The sequence below is a fragment of the Diadema setosum genome, chromosome 22 (genome assembly GCF_964275005.1).
Source record: "Diadema setosum chromosome 22, eeDiaSeto1, whole genome shotgun sequence".
Classification (NCBI taxonomy): Eukaryota; Metazoa; Echinodermata; class Echinoidea; order Diadematoida; family Diadematidae; genus Diadema; species Diadema setosum.
Window position 1 is genome coordinate 5,331,411 of NC_092706.1, and position 15,814 is coordinate 5,347,224.

Here is a 15,814-nt window from a genome sequence, read left to right on the forward strand (position 1 = left end):
CAACGCAAGCAACAGAGAGGGCAGGTGTGGTCCAAGAAGTGGCTTTATCCTGAGAGACGCAGGCAGTTTGGTTTGTATGACCAATATTGTCACAGACACAAGAATTGACAAAGGCGAAACAAATTAGGAACTACTTTGCTAAAGTCTACCCGAATTAACCATGCAAATGTTGTGTTTCAGGTGAACAGGTGAGATGCACATCAAAGAGAAAGCAAAATGCATCATGACAGTTCCAAGGTCGGAAGGACTACCATAATATGGCAGTATGGGGAGACAACCTTCTCACCCCGGGTGCACGTCACGAGACCGACACCCACCGTAGAGTCATACAGCCCACAAGTCTCATACAGCTCACAAGTCATACAGCCCATGAGTTACACAGCTCACAAGTCGTACAGCCCACAAGTCACACAGCTCACAAGTTATACAGCCCATGAGTTCGACACTAAGCCAACAAGGCCCACGAGACCGACACATTACGCGCCGTGTTGTATCTGTCGAACTCGTGGGCTGTTTTTACCTAGTGTCGAACTCATGGGCTGTATGACTCATGGACCTGTTTTCAATGTCGAACTCGTGGGCTGTATGACTCGTGGGTGTCGGTCTAGTGGGATGACCCCCTCACCCCCTCTGTGACAGGATAACAAGCTTTCGGATGAGCAATATTTTCAGTCAATTTACTTTGATGGCTGTTATAAGAATGTTGCAAATAACGAGGAACTGCAGAGATCTGAACAAATTTAGGGAATCGTTATCACACTATGTTGTTAAGCCATTAAAAAAAAAAATGGGGGGGGGGGGCAGCCCTGATCATAATTATCCACTATCATGGGGCGATGGAGCACATACAATGTGACTGGACATCGGCTTAGATAAACTGTTGGATCTTCACAGGTGCCAGACATAAAATTATAAAATTATGCCAGAAGTAGTGAACTTCGAGTGGAAAGTGAGACAATGAGTTGAAGATTTATGTCATCAGCATTAAAACACATTTTGTTTGATAGATACTTTATTTTCTGCAAATCAATATACATAAGTTACATGATCATGAAGATGCAGGAAGTATACAAAGTAAATTCAACGCAGAGTCGTTTGACTTGCATAAACCGCGATACATATAAGTACATAATCATGAACATGTAGGAAATATATAAAATGAATTTAACACAGTCTTTTGACTTGCATAAACAACGATATGAAAGAAATATAATATACAATATGCATGTCTATGCAGCAGTGATAAGAATAGCATTTATAGTTAAGAAACGATTATGCAGAGGGCCGCCATTATAAGCATTGCTTGAAAAGATGGCCGGCCCGAGGAAAAGATAAGGACGTACTAGATTCGTAACGATATAAATTCTGCTGCGAAAGTAGCAGGGGAAAATAAACTCTAGTGTGTGATGGTGGTGGTGGTGAATGTGTGTGCAGGTGCTTGAAGGTGCACAATGGCAGATAGGCTGGAATTTAGAATAATAAAATTGGTTTACTGAAAGAGGGGACGATATGCGTTGTTGCTATCGGGAGACCAACATTAATTGTATAATTTGTTTGTTTTCAGTTCGTATTTGAAGTATACTGTAATAGAATATACTTCTTTAAGTTTGCTTTAAATGAAAACAAGGAGGCACACTGTTTCAACTCCTCAGGAAGAGTGTTCCATGTATCCGGACCTTGATGTCTAATTGACTTTTGAGCAAGTAAAAGCTTCGGATTACTTAAATGAAAATCATGGGAACGACGAGTAGGGTATAAATGAATATGGTCATTGGTTACTAGGGTATTATGAAAAAATGGTAATAAATTTCGAGTGTGTTTATACATAAATATGGCAGTTAGGTATAGATGTATATCATGGGCTTTCAAAGTTTTTAGGCGATAAAATATGGGATCAGTGTGAGCCAAAAAATTTGAATGTGTGCATATACGAAGAGCCTTTTTCTGGAGAAGAAAAATTGTATTCAATTTTGTTTTGCTACTGTTGCCCCATACAATATTACAGTACATTACATATGGTAAAAATAAAGTATTGTATAACATAATTAAAGTTTGATCATTAATTAAATATTTTATTCTTCTTAAAACACCAGTTGCTTTAGATATTGGTGTTGTAATATTCTGAACATGAGTATTCCAAGATAGATTGCTATCTAGGGTCACTCCTAGGAACTTGGTTGAATGTTTCTCAGCAATGTTTATATCATCAATAAAAATACTTTGAGGAAGGGTGGGTTGGGATTGCAACGTATGAAAGTGTATAAAACATGTCTTATCAATATTCAATGAAAGCTTATTACTTCTAATCCATTTCGAGATATTGCTTAATTCCGTATTTAATGTATCAACCAGTGTTACAATGTCCCTGTGGGAATAAAAAACATTGGTGTCGTCTGCAAATAAGATGAAATTTAAACGAGGAGAGGAGTTAATAATATCATTAATATAAATCAAAAAGAGTAGGGGCCCGATGATAGACCCCTGAGGGACACCGCATAACACGTTAGAATATGTTGAGTGAGTGGATTTAAATGCAACATATTGTTTTCGATGACTTAAATAACTTCTGAACCACGACAGAGTAATCCCTCTCACACCATAATCATGTAATTTTTCAAGTAAAATGTCATGATCAATAGTGTCAAACGCTTTACTAAGATCCATAAAAACTCCAATTATGTGCTCCTTTTTAGTAAGCGCATCAATAATATTATCAACGGATTTAATTATAGCATAATCGGTAGAAAATCCTTTCCTAAAACCAAACTGATTCGCATTTAATATTTCATTTTCAATCATGAACGAGTGGAGACGCTTGTATACTACTTTTTCTAAAATTTTCGATATTGCAGGTAACAATGACGAGGTTCGAATATCATTAGGAAAAATCTAAACGAGCCATCTATACTGTGCTGCATTTGATCTGATGTTTCACTTTGATGTTTCACAGAAATTGAGATAATTAGAGACTTCTTCAAACCTTGAGTCCATCTCCCAACTTGAACAAGGAAAAGTAGAAATTACGCGGTGCGTAAAATATGTCCCCGCCGGAAGTAGCATTTAGTAGCAAAATGTACAATATCGGTAAGAAATCAAGGTCAAAGGTCAAAGAAGTCAAAGGTCAAAATTCTGTGGAGAAGTTTTGAAGCCCTCACCTAGTGCCATCACAAAAAGCAAACGGAATCGAAATCGGGTTTTGATAGAAATGGCGAAGGAGTAGCATTTTGTAGCCAATGTACAATATAGGTCAAAAATCAAGGTCAAAGGTCAAAGAAGTCAAAGGCCAAAATTCTGTGTAGAAGTTTTGAAGCCCTCACCTAGTGCCATCACATAAAGAAAACGGAATCGAAATCGGGTTAGAAATGGCAAAGGAGGAGCATTTTGTAGCCAATGTACAATATAGGTCAAAAATCGAGGTCAAAGGTCAAAGAAGTCCAGGGTCAAAATTCTGTGTAGAAGTTTTGAAGCCCTCACCTACAAACTGTAGTGCCATCACATAAAGCAAATGGAAATGAAATTGGGTTAGAAATGGCAAAGGAGGAGCATTTTGTAGCAAAATGTACAATGCAGGTAAAAAATCAAGGTCAAAGGTCAAAGAAGTCAAAGGTCAAAATTCTGTGTAGAAGTTTTGAAGCCCTCACCTAGTAACATCACATAAAGCACACAGAATCGAAATCGGGTTAGAAATGACGAAGGAGTAGCATTTTGTAGCAAAATGTACAATATAGGTAAAAAATCAAGGTCAGAGGTCAAAGAAGTCAAAGGGTCAAAATTCTGTGTAGAAGTTTTGAAGCCCTCACCTAGTGCCATCACTTAAAGCAAACGGACTTGAAATCGGGTTAGAAATGGCGAAGGAGTAGCATTTTGTAGCAAAATGTACAATATAGGTCAAAAATCAAGGTCAAAGGTCAAAGAAGTCAAAGGTCAAAATTCTGTGTAGAAGTTTTGAAGCCCTCACCTAGTGCCATCATTATAAAGCAAACGGAATCGAAATCGGGTTAGAAATGGCGAAGGAGTAGCATTTTGTAGGCAATGTACAATATAGGTCAAAAATCAAGGTCAAAGGTCAAAGAAGTCAAAGGTCAAAATTCTGTGTAGAAGTTTTGAAGCCCTCACCTAGTGCAATCATATAAAGCAAACGGAATTAAAATCGGGTTAGAAATGGCGGAGTAGCATTTTGAAACAAAATGTACAATATAGGTCAAAGGTCAAGGTCAAAGGTCACAACTGAAATTCTGTATAGAAGTTTCAAAGCTCCCATGTAGTGCTATAATATAAAGCAAACAGAATCAAAATCGGGTTAGAAATGGCGAAGGAGTAGCATTTTGAACATTTTGATCACACACGGACGGACAGACGGACACACGGACACACACACGTACGGAGCCCGTTTCATAGTCCCCTGCTCGAACTCGTTCGGCGGGGACAAAAAAGAAAGCTGTATCTTTTGTTGACATGGATCAACGAGCTTACACAATTCACCGTGATATGGACCGCGTGTCGCACCCAAATTATTATCTCATACGTCGCAAAAATCCAGCGAACTTTGACAATGACTGCATTTACAGAAATTGGCGTAGAATAAAAGAAAAAACTGAACCAAATTTAAAGGGGATGGCTAGTAACTAATCAGTGGGAATCAGTGGGAATGCTGGAGGATGATTGTTCAAAGTGGGATTCATTTAAGAGTAAATTATATATCTATTGTTCTGTGAAAATTTTGCTTCAGAATGGTCTCATATTCAAGTATATAATGTGCAGTTTAATGTTTCCCGGTTAGCATGCCTGTACAGTGACGGGGCGATTAAACTGCACATTACTTGAATATGAGACCATTCTGAAGCAAATAATTTTCACACAACAATAGATATATAATGTACTCTTAAATGAATCCCACCAGGATTGGAACAATCATCCCCCAGCATTCCCACTGATTCCCACTGATCAGTTACTAGCCATCCCCTTTAATGATTTTGGTATCATTGTCTTCTGCGGAAGATGCTCTTTCTAATGATGTCAAAACAGAGCTACCAAGTCTTACGCACTCAAGCATTTAGGGTCTGTCTCACGATCTCACGCATGGCATCAATTTTTCTCACGCATCGGGTGAAGTTTGCAACTTGGGCCAAAAATAAGGAGCATAGCTCAAAGGATTATTAGTTGCAATTAAAGGAATATTTCCCTTTTGTCTTTCAAAATAAGTAGAAAATAGTTACTTAAGTATATGCACCGGGGGCCCGTTTCATAAAACTTGTCATCAGTGACAAGTTGTCATAGATGTGACAAGCTACTGAAATCCTTGCATCGATTGGCTGAGAGCAAATTTGTCATAGAAATGTGGCAGTTGTCACTGATGACAAGTTTTATGAAACGGGCCCCAGATCGCATCATTAAGAGCTAATAATAAAAAAAAAAAAAAAAAAAAAAAAAAAGCTCCCTACCATGGGAGGGGGGACACCCCTAGTTCGCGCGCGCATGCGCACGAGCGCCGAGACGCCGAATCATGAAAATCTCACTCATAAAATTTTTTTGAACTTGGCATCACTGGTCAAAAATATATCACTTTCAGAACGCAAGGTACTGAAAATCCATATATATATATGTGTATATATATATATATATATATATATATATATATATATATATATATATATATTGAAACAAGGAAGGGAAAACTGACCAGAAACAATTGTAATAATAAATAGCGAAAACTTTGAGCAAAGAAAATGGGTTTTCATCGGGATTCGAACCCGAGACCTCCGGATTACTAGACCGGTGCTCTACCGACTGAGCTATTGAAAGCCCTAGATCGGTGTTCGTCCCAAACCCTTAACTCTCTTTGCTCGTGTGGTCAGAAGCTATAGTGTGTGTATGTGTGCCACACACACACACACATTAACCTGACATAAACCCAAAGGATGTAAATCTTTGCTCAAAGTTTTCGCTATTTATTATTACAATTGTTTCTGGTCAGTTTTCCCTTCCTTGTTTCAAAATATAATACAAAAAGCTGCATCGCTCCGGCGATCCCTCACATTTATTCCAAAGTTGATTTACATCCTTTGGGTTTATGTCAGGTTAATGTGTGTGTGTGTGTGGCACACATACACACACTATAGCTTCTGATCACACGAGCAAAGAGAGTTAAGGGTTTGGGACGAACACCGATCTAGGGCTTTCAATAGCTCAGTCGGTAGAGCACCGGTCTAGTAATCCGGAGGTCTCGGGTTCGAATCCCGATGAAAACCCATTTTCTTTGCTCAAAGATTTCGCTATTTATATATATAAATATATATATATATATATATATATATATATATATATATATATATATATATATATACATATACACATATATATGATATATATGTATATATATATATATATATATATATATATATATATATATATGAGGTCGTAGAGATCCCCCAGTCCTGACACCACGTGTAGCAAATAAAACTTGTTGTCGTAGATGTGTGCTGATAGATGGCATCAGATGAGGCCCTACGACGAAACTTTGATCAGGATGACCGAGCTAGGCGTGGATCCGTTTGGCCGCAGTATACGACCAAGAATACCAGTTAATTCTTGTCTACCAATTCTTGTCTACCAGTTCATGTCTACCAGTTCTTGTCTACCAATTCATGTCTACCAGTTCGTATCTACCAGCTCCAAACTATACTATCAACTCCATCAGTCCGCTTCATTCTTTATACTTCTACCAAAAGTCTTAACTACCAATCGCCACTAATCACGCTCTCCTGCACTTGGACAGGACTTGTTGGTAGAAAAGACCACTCTTCCAGTCCTTGTGTAAATTCCAACAGTTAATTTGTAGTGTTTTATTCGCGAAATACTTCACAACAACAGTCCAGCTCATTCCCGTAACGTATGTACACAATTCACTTCTACCACCGCGCAGACCCGGTCCCGTACCTCTTTCAGGTCCCGTACCTCTTTCAGGTCCCGCACCTCTTTCAAGTCCCGCACCTCTTTCAAGTCCCGTACCTCTTTCAGGTCCCGTACCTCTTTCAAGTCCCGCACCTCTTTCAAGTCCCGTACCTCTTTCAGGTCCCGTACCTCTTTCAGGTCCCGCACCTCTTTCAAGTCCCGCACCTCTTTCAAGTCCCGTACCTCTTTCAGGTCCCGTACCTCTTTCAGGTCCCGTACCTCTTTCAAGTCCCGCACCTCTTTCAAGTCCCGTACCTCTTTCAAGTCCCGTAACTCTTCCAGGTCCCGAACCTCTTTCAGGTCCCGTCCCGGCCTGCGTACGCTACACAGATCTAGGCTGCAGTCAGAACTACCCCCATTCTGCACTGACCAGTCCCTCCTCTAGACCTGCCTGTACCTCTCTACCGTATCCGTCGCAACTCGACGAGGTCCCTCCTTCTTTTACATGGACAGCTGAATCAACCCATCTGTACGATCCCAGCCCAGGGTGTCCATGGGACGAGGCGTACATCTTCATTGCTGCTAGCTTGCCCCCGACAATACTCTACCGTACACTATCCGTACCGTCGCAACTCGACGAGGTCCCTGCTTCTTTTACATGGACAGCTGAATCGACCCATCTCTTCGATCCCAGCCCAGAGTGTCCATGGGACGGGCCGGGGCGTATTACATCTTTTTTGAATGACTGCTTTGCCCCCTACCCCAATCCCGTTGTTTGTTGTTCTTTTAGATTAATGTGGAGCTCTCTGCCGGGTGGGCAATTTGCTCCAAAAAATATATTCATTCAAATAATTCCTTAAATTTGTAGCAGCTCAACTTTTCTCTGCTTCTCTCTCCTCCTCAATCTCCTTCTCTCCGCTCTGATCTCTCCGTCTTTTCCACTCCCTCTCTCCTCCTCTCTCTGTGGGTCATTCCTCTCCGCTGGTTCTCCTCAAACAATCACTTTCTCTATCCTGTACTATCTCAGCAAACTCTCTAGATGATTTACGAGCCTCTGCTCGCCAGAGTGTCTAAAGCACATACAAATTCTTAGTATTAATTCTCTCCTGTGGTTTGTCAACGGACACCACCTGACGTCCACTCGTCTTCTTAGGCTGCCGCTGTATGTATATAAATAAGGCCGCCCATTGATAACCTCAAAACAAGGTAATCGCTTGTCAACACTGACCACTGCACTGCTTTGTAACCTTTGACACCCCTTGTTTTCGGGGGCATCCCACGAGACCGACACCCACGAGTCATACGGTCCACGAGACCGACATCAATAATAGGTCCATGAGTCATACAGCCCACGAGTTATACTGCTCAGGAGTCAAACAGCCCATGAGTTCGACACTACGCACAAAAGGCTCATGAGACCGACACTAAGCAAACATAGCCCACGAGACCGACACTAAGCAATAAAGGCTCATGAGACCGACACTAAGCAAAGAAAGCCCACGAGACCGACAGTAGGCAAAAAAAGGCCCACGAGACCGACACTAAGCTAAAAAGGCTCACGAGACCGACACTAAGCAAAGAAAGCCCACGAGACCGACAATAGGCAAAGAAGGCCCACGAGACCGACAGGATAAACAGCGCCATCTACATGTCAATCGCCTGTACAGGGTGTTCCATGAACGGAAAAATAACATACTGGCGGGTGTAATTTCGTAACGCTATCAATTAAAAGATGGTGACCATCTACATGATTATGAACGACATCAAATATGTATTTCTACATACTTCTGGGGAGGAGGGGGGGGGGGGCAAGTGTGTCAGGGAGCGACAGAACAATTGAATTGTATTCTTCATGCCCCCAAAAAGAGACAAAAACACAAATGAATTTAAAAGAGGACAATAACGATGTATGGATTAATTTTAGAGCTTTGATAATGCCATCATGCTATTTTTAATAGGCTTTCTCAGTTTTTAGCTAGAAGATGGACAAGATATAAATTTTACCTCTTCTCTTTCCCGATTCACTAGTTAGTTATTCTATTTTACATGTTCTATCCTCCTGCTTTGACGTTTTGCAGTAAGATCTATTTGTAATTTTCTCTGTAACTATAATGTAATTCTATTGATTAAAACGTTTCATATCGCAGGGATTCACCTCAATTTTGTGGCTTGTGTTATTCTCCTCCGAACAGTACATTATCGTGAAATAGGTAATAGCTGTTTTCATGGAGGCATCTGGTTTTTTTTCCGAATCCTTAACGCTACCTTAATAGATGATTCCGTTATTTTTTATTTTTAATTAATACTAAATCAACACCCTCGGAGGTTTATTGTGGAAAGATCTGTTACACACTTTTACTGTATTTTGTTAATTTTTGTTGGTCACAAACACACACCCATGCAAACACAATTAAAGATCCTGATCATTTCAGGGGGGGGGGGGGGGCAACTGATGGGGTAACACCCTGCCGGAGATGGCAACTCTTCTTTTCCATCTTTCATATCTTCCTATGCTATTATCAGGACACCCTAAACAATTTATTGGTCTATAGGTGGCGCTGTTCATCCTGTCGGTCTTGTGGGCCTTCTATGCTTAGTGTCGGTCTCGTGAACCTCTTTTGCGTAATGTCGGTCTCGTGAGCCTTGCATGCGTAGCGTCGGTCTCGTGGACCTTTAAAGTGTAGTGTCGGTCTCGTGGGCTTTGTTTGCTTACTGTCGGTCTCATGAGACTTTTGTGTGTAGTGTCGGTCTCGTGAGCCGTATAACTCCTGGGCTTATTGTACTTGATGTCAAACTCGTGGGCTTTATTTACTCAGTGTCGAACTCGTGGGCTGTATAACTGGTGGGCTGTATGACTTGTGAGCTGTATGACTCGTGGGCTGTATGACTTGTGAGCTGTATGACTTGTGAGCTGTATGACTTGTGGGCTGTATGACTCGTGGGTGTCGGTCTCGTGACGTGCACCCTTGTTTTCCTGCCTGATACTCACCTCTCTGCTGTTCTACATGTATAAATACCGACTGCTCTTTGTGTGAACATGCAGAGTGTGTTACGATTTCATCATGAGCTACTTGCTCAGACAACTCGCCTCGGTGCAGAGCACCCAAGAAAATCATCCAATCTACAATGTACGCCCGGAGTGCCTGATGTCTTTATTTACTATATTCGACCTTAATTAATTAGTGAGTAGGTGTTATTGTGAAGTGTTTACTTGCAGACCTGCAATACGGACAAACATATACACACATCATATCACTCACTAAAAATTCAATTATAAAAACCTACACTACTTCTAATTATTTACAAAAATCTAATTACATTTTATTCTTAATATTTACAAATGAGATATTTACAGAAGAAGAAAGTGGACAGGTTTTAGGAAAAGATGTCGCCTGCTTACTCCTACACCGAAATGCAGGGATACGCCATTCCCGTCGGCAAGCAGGTACAGGACTAGTCCACTTCCTGGACTGTATTCGTAGCATTATACACATGCAGTGTGCCCACGTACGGACGTACGTTGAAAGGTGTATACCCCTCCTGAATACAGTCCAGTCAAACCTGCCATCTACCCCTCATTGCAGGGGGAACTCGTAAAGCCAGGCTCCACCTAATTTGCCAACTCCTCCGCTGATTAGCTTATTGACATGCCAATCAGGCTGAATGCAAAACGAAGTCGTAGTCTGTATTCAAGACAATATGATCAGTAATAAGTTTTTCCTACATGGTTTAGATTGTCAGAAATTCAATTTGTCGAATAAGAATACCTTAAAATGCAAAGAAATGTATTATAATGAAATAGAATTTGTTTAGAATTAAATTGCCTGCGTCATTGTCGACATTAAATACGAAACAAATAAAATATAATATGACATTGAAGTCAGGCTAACCTATTTATTTCTGTGTGCGGGCCACCTCTATCGGTTAGCGCGCACATGTCACCAGTCAGTCGGCGAGCCGCGCGCACATGTCACCAGTCAGTCGGCAAGCCTGAAAAACCCGTCTAGAATACTGTACTAGTATCCAAGTCTTGCACGCGTGACCTCGAGTTGACCCGGCAGGTCATGGGAGAGCGCGATTGCAGAGTCGTTTTGAAATGCTCATATCTTGGTCACTGAATTACGTTTTCACATGATTTTTCTTTTATTTGATAGGTAAAGGTTAAAACTTGGATGTGATCTTGTTAATTTTTCCAAGAACGAAATGAAAGATTATCAACTTCGTGGCTAATTAATTGCCGATGTTCCGGAAATAATGGATACAGATATTCTAAAATTCTTCTAAAATTCTCCTAAAAGTCTTCTTTTTTTTTTATCTTAGGGCACCAACTGAAATTATACCATGTTAAAGAAAAATTATTCAGCTTTAAGTTGATACCTAAAGTGTAATGTGATAATTTATTGATGTGCCAGCAGCCAGCTGAAATCATAGGGATGTCATTCCTTTTTTTCTCGGCACGAAATCGCGAAAATACAGTACTGTCCCACATATAGAAATTGACGTGTGTCCTCGATTCCTTTGTTCGTGTGTGTTTAAGAATATGAGTGACTCCAGGCAGCGTACTACTCGACATGGTCAGTTATGAGCGTCTAACTGTACTTGTGTCTGTCATTAGACATCAGGTACTAATAGTCTACTGCCTCTTGCTGGGCCTCTCTCTCTCTCCCTCTCTTTCTTCGATTATATGTCTTCCCTTGTTCTTGTAAATCATAATATATTTGTTTGGTTTGCTTTTGTCCACCCTTCTGATTACGTCGACTAGAAGTGCTGTCTGATTATCAGTTTCATTCTGCCATCAGTCATTCAGATCACTCTCTCTCTCAATTCAAAGTATCCTAAGCATCCACTCAAATATAGCCTACTATAACCACTAGTTATACCGTTCACTCCCGTTAAAGTGAACACAGTACATTATATCGAAATTCCGCTTACAACATTATCCACTCCTTTTTTCTTTTTTTTTTTGATTTGCTCGATTTTAACAACATTTTGATCGTATAACAAAAGAAAACTGCTGATCCCAAGACTTCACTACAATGAGAGGCTACTAAAAGTTGTGCCTATTCTCTCTATTACTATAGGCCTACCTAACTAGGCGAAGAATTTTAGATACATTATTGCACATGTCATTCTCATTAATTAGTAAAATACTTTTTTTTCTCATTGATAACAACAGAGAAAGGAGCACAATCAACAAGTTGTTTTTCCTTTATAAATGTATATGGATGAGAATTTTGAAAGATGTACAATTGCCAATTTTCGCACCATATGACACTCTTTCCCTTAGAACACACCAGGTTGATCTATGAAACCAGATTATTTCATTTCATTTCAAAGCCTGATAAATTTCCTTTCAGGAAATGTATGGTTTGGTTGGCTTTTGACTGATATTTTGCATTTGACAAGGACTTAAAGCGTAAAAAATACGGTAAACACGCTATTTTCGCAATATTTTTTGTTTCTTCCAAACCAATGATGTGCCTTTTATATTTGAAAAGATTTTATTTTCTGCATTTCATATTTTCTTTCAGAATAACAAAAATAACAAAGGCAGGTTCAATTACACAAATACAATTCTGAAAATTATTGACATATTACATAGTAAGTCATATTTTGTACGTAAAGACAAATGAAACGTTAAATAACATACAAAATGTTTATATGGCCAATAATGACTTAATTCACAGTACAATATATAATATATACATGTGATGCAGAGGGCCGCCGTTATAAGCCGTGCTTGAACAGACGGACAGCCAGAGTTAAATTACCATTTTTTATTGTAGTACTTGAACACTAATACAGATGGGCCATGTTAAAGTGCGTGTAAATCCAGTTTTATACAATTACTTGGTAAACAGGAGTGGTGCCTGTGAGTGCGTGTGCAGGTGAAGAAGCGCGAAAGTGTTAATGGTCAGCACTTCTAAGAAAATGATTGGATATGTTATAATATGGGCGAAGGGTCAAGCAGCAAAGTAAAAGAAAAGGAAAAGGGGGTGGACCAAATATTGCCTTGTTGTTGAGTATAAGAGGTACATGTTTAATGATTACTGTACCGTATGATATTGTGCCAAGAAATATTTCTTTGTATTTGCCTTAAAGGAATAGAGAGATGTGCACTGTTTTATGTTTTATGTGGTATATATGGTACGTGACATCTAGTATATATGGTACGTGACATCTAGTATCTGACCGTGTTCTGGATCTGACATTATCATGGGTATGTACCACAAAATTATAAGAACTTTATGATCACGTATGAAATTACAGAGAACAATTGAAATATCAAAGCCCTAAATAGACGACGTCCGTGATGCTTTTATTTCTATCGCTGCTGCAAATTCTACTTTGTTGTCCCAACTGTAAAATATACGAAAATTTGGTGTTCCATGCACCTAATGTACATATCCTGCAAAAATTGTACGTCTGCTGGCTGTACATGGGACGTAACATTCTTTTATACAAGATTATACTCAGTTTTCGTCACGGACGTGCGTCCGCTATTTACTAATAAAGATCGTAGCCCATTAAATATTATTGGCGATAATGTTCTGAGTCGTAATCAACTAAGATCTAGCAACACGATAATATGTTTGTTTTGAGTTTCTGTCCATCCCTTGTCAAATGCGAACCGAAATTACATTTTTAAACGAAAAAAAAAAAGAACGTCCGTGATGATTAAAACGTTATCGAGTGGGGCACCATCTTGCTTTGATGGCGAAGGTATATTTTACCTTTGGCTCTCTATCATAGCCGAGGAGCTGCATGTCATATTTGGAGCGGACTGGGGCTCGTCTGCAGTTTTTGGACCATACGATTCACCGAAAACCAAGCAAATAATTAATATTTTCTTTGAAATTCACCTCCTAATCCCTCTCTGAGCACTATGTATGTTGAAAGTATGTCAAAGTTCTTATAATTTGCATTGGCAATACCTTTTCAGATTTTTGAAAGAGTTAGGAAGGCTACGTACTCTCTGTCGATTAGATACCCGTCCTGGAACATGACCCTAGTAGTAGAACGAACGTCCGTGACAATTTCAGCGAACGTCTGTGACGTATGCAATCCGACCGATAGGAATAAGTACTTAATTGTCTCGAAAGTGTCCTTTATTCTTTAAAACTTTAATCTCCAATAGCGACAAACAAAGTTTTACAAAGTAAACAATGAGCTTAGAGCAGTAGTTTCAGAATTTTTAAGGCGGTATGTGATCATGATGAACAAACAGCTCAAAATTTACCCGCAATTTTACGCTTGTTTTCCCTCTAATTATATAAAAACAGCTAAACACTGAAAACGAAGTTATAGGAAAATTGAATTTTGCGTAATCTGTAATTCCTGTGCATTTATAGATTTCTTTCTGATGAGGTTTTGGAGACAATTTGCATTGTTATAGTAAGTTTCGCTGACGGACGTTCGGTCGGAGAAAGGAAATTTCTGATAATTACAAATATGTCACTGTACATTAAGTTAATGTTACTTGAAAATCTTACCAAGTCACAAAAGTCTTTCATACCCAAAAGTGAATAACGTTCAGCATTCAATTTACCTGTAATAACAAAAGGAAAACGTTTTGCTACGGATGTTCGTTAGTAGAATAAGTCCATGGATTACAAAAGCAGGAGATAGAGGAACAGTGCCACTTTTTAGTGACAGATGCTCCCCGTGTATATCTTTTGAGTAAGGTAGCTGCCATCTCAAACAGAACACATCCAGTTTTGGTCTCCATCATGGACGTTCGCTGTATTTTTTCTCTTCACAACGATTTTTCTCTCATTTCCTAAGTAGCCTGAACACGCTGCGACCAAACAGAAAAACAAAACAAAACAAAACAAAACAAAACAAATCCGAAAAGTGCTCGGCAGTCACATTCAGAATATATTTAAAAAAAAAGGATGAAAAATGACGGAAGAAGTCTGTAATGGGCATGTGCCAAGAAGTAACGTAAAAGTTTAAAAAGGACGTGGAAGCAGTTGAATGAAAATGAAAAGAAACGGAGAAGGGATCGAGCACCAACACAGAGAAATAATGTAGTTTACAATTATTGTCTGCTGAAAACACGCAAATCCTTCGTTTATCATGACATGGTGTTTTTTATACTCATTGATGTAAAGCAGTGTTAATTTATAATTCCGCCCCAGATTTTTTTTTATTTTACATTTAACAGCCAGATAGATTGTCAAGGTGTTTGTGCTTTGATACGCTCGCTCTTCCAAAGATACGTTACTCCATTGTGGTTCTATTGGAATCTCCGAAGGTTTGTTAATTGGGACATGAAAAATCAGGTTCGTTTATCCAAATGTGGAGAAACAAATTAATGACCGAATCCTCCAGATTTCAAAGCATCATAATAATCGTTTTCCCCTAAACTGAAATCAGGCCCATTCCACTTTTAGAAGAACGGAGCTAAAGAATAATGAGCATTAATATCAAATTTTCGGAATAACAAACTTTCGGAATAAGAACATTTTTAATTAAGAATCCTTCTGAATTAACTACGAACTTTTTTTTTTCATTTTCGGAATAACAAACCTTTGGGCATTTGGGGCGTTTTCACATCAGCCCGATGTTTCGAAATAGCGCGCTATTTTCTGACTTGGGAAATTTTCCCGACAGCGAAATATCGCGCTATTTGATAATGTGAGAACAAATTAGCGCGCTAATTGTATCACTCTGATCGAGAAAATTTCTCGATTCCAACTCGGGAAATTTCTGAAATAGCGGGATAGTAGCGCGCTATTTGATAATGTGAAAACGACTCGAGAAATTAGCGCGATGAATCCCATCATGCCTAGCGTGTGTGACCCGATCGATCGAGGCAAACTGCACACAAATCACTAGGAATTTTTGAGAGGGCACACACATTACTGATGCTGTTTGCACATACTCAGCTGTCGAATTAGCTATTCAAAATTTTTTAAAT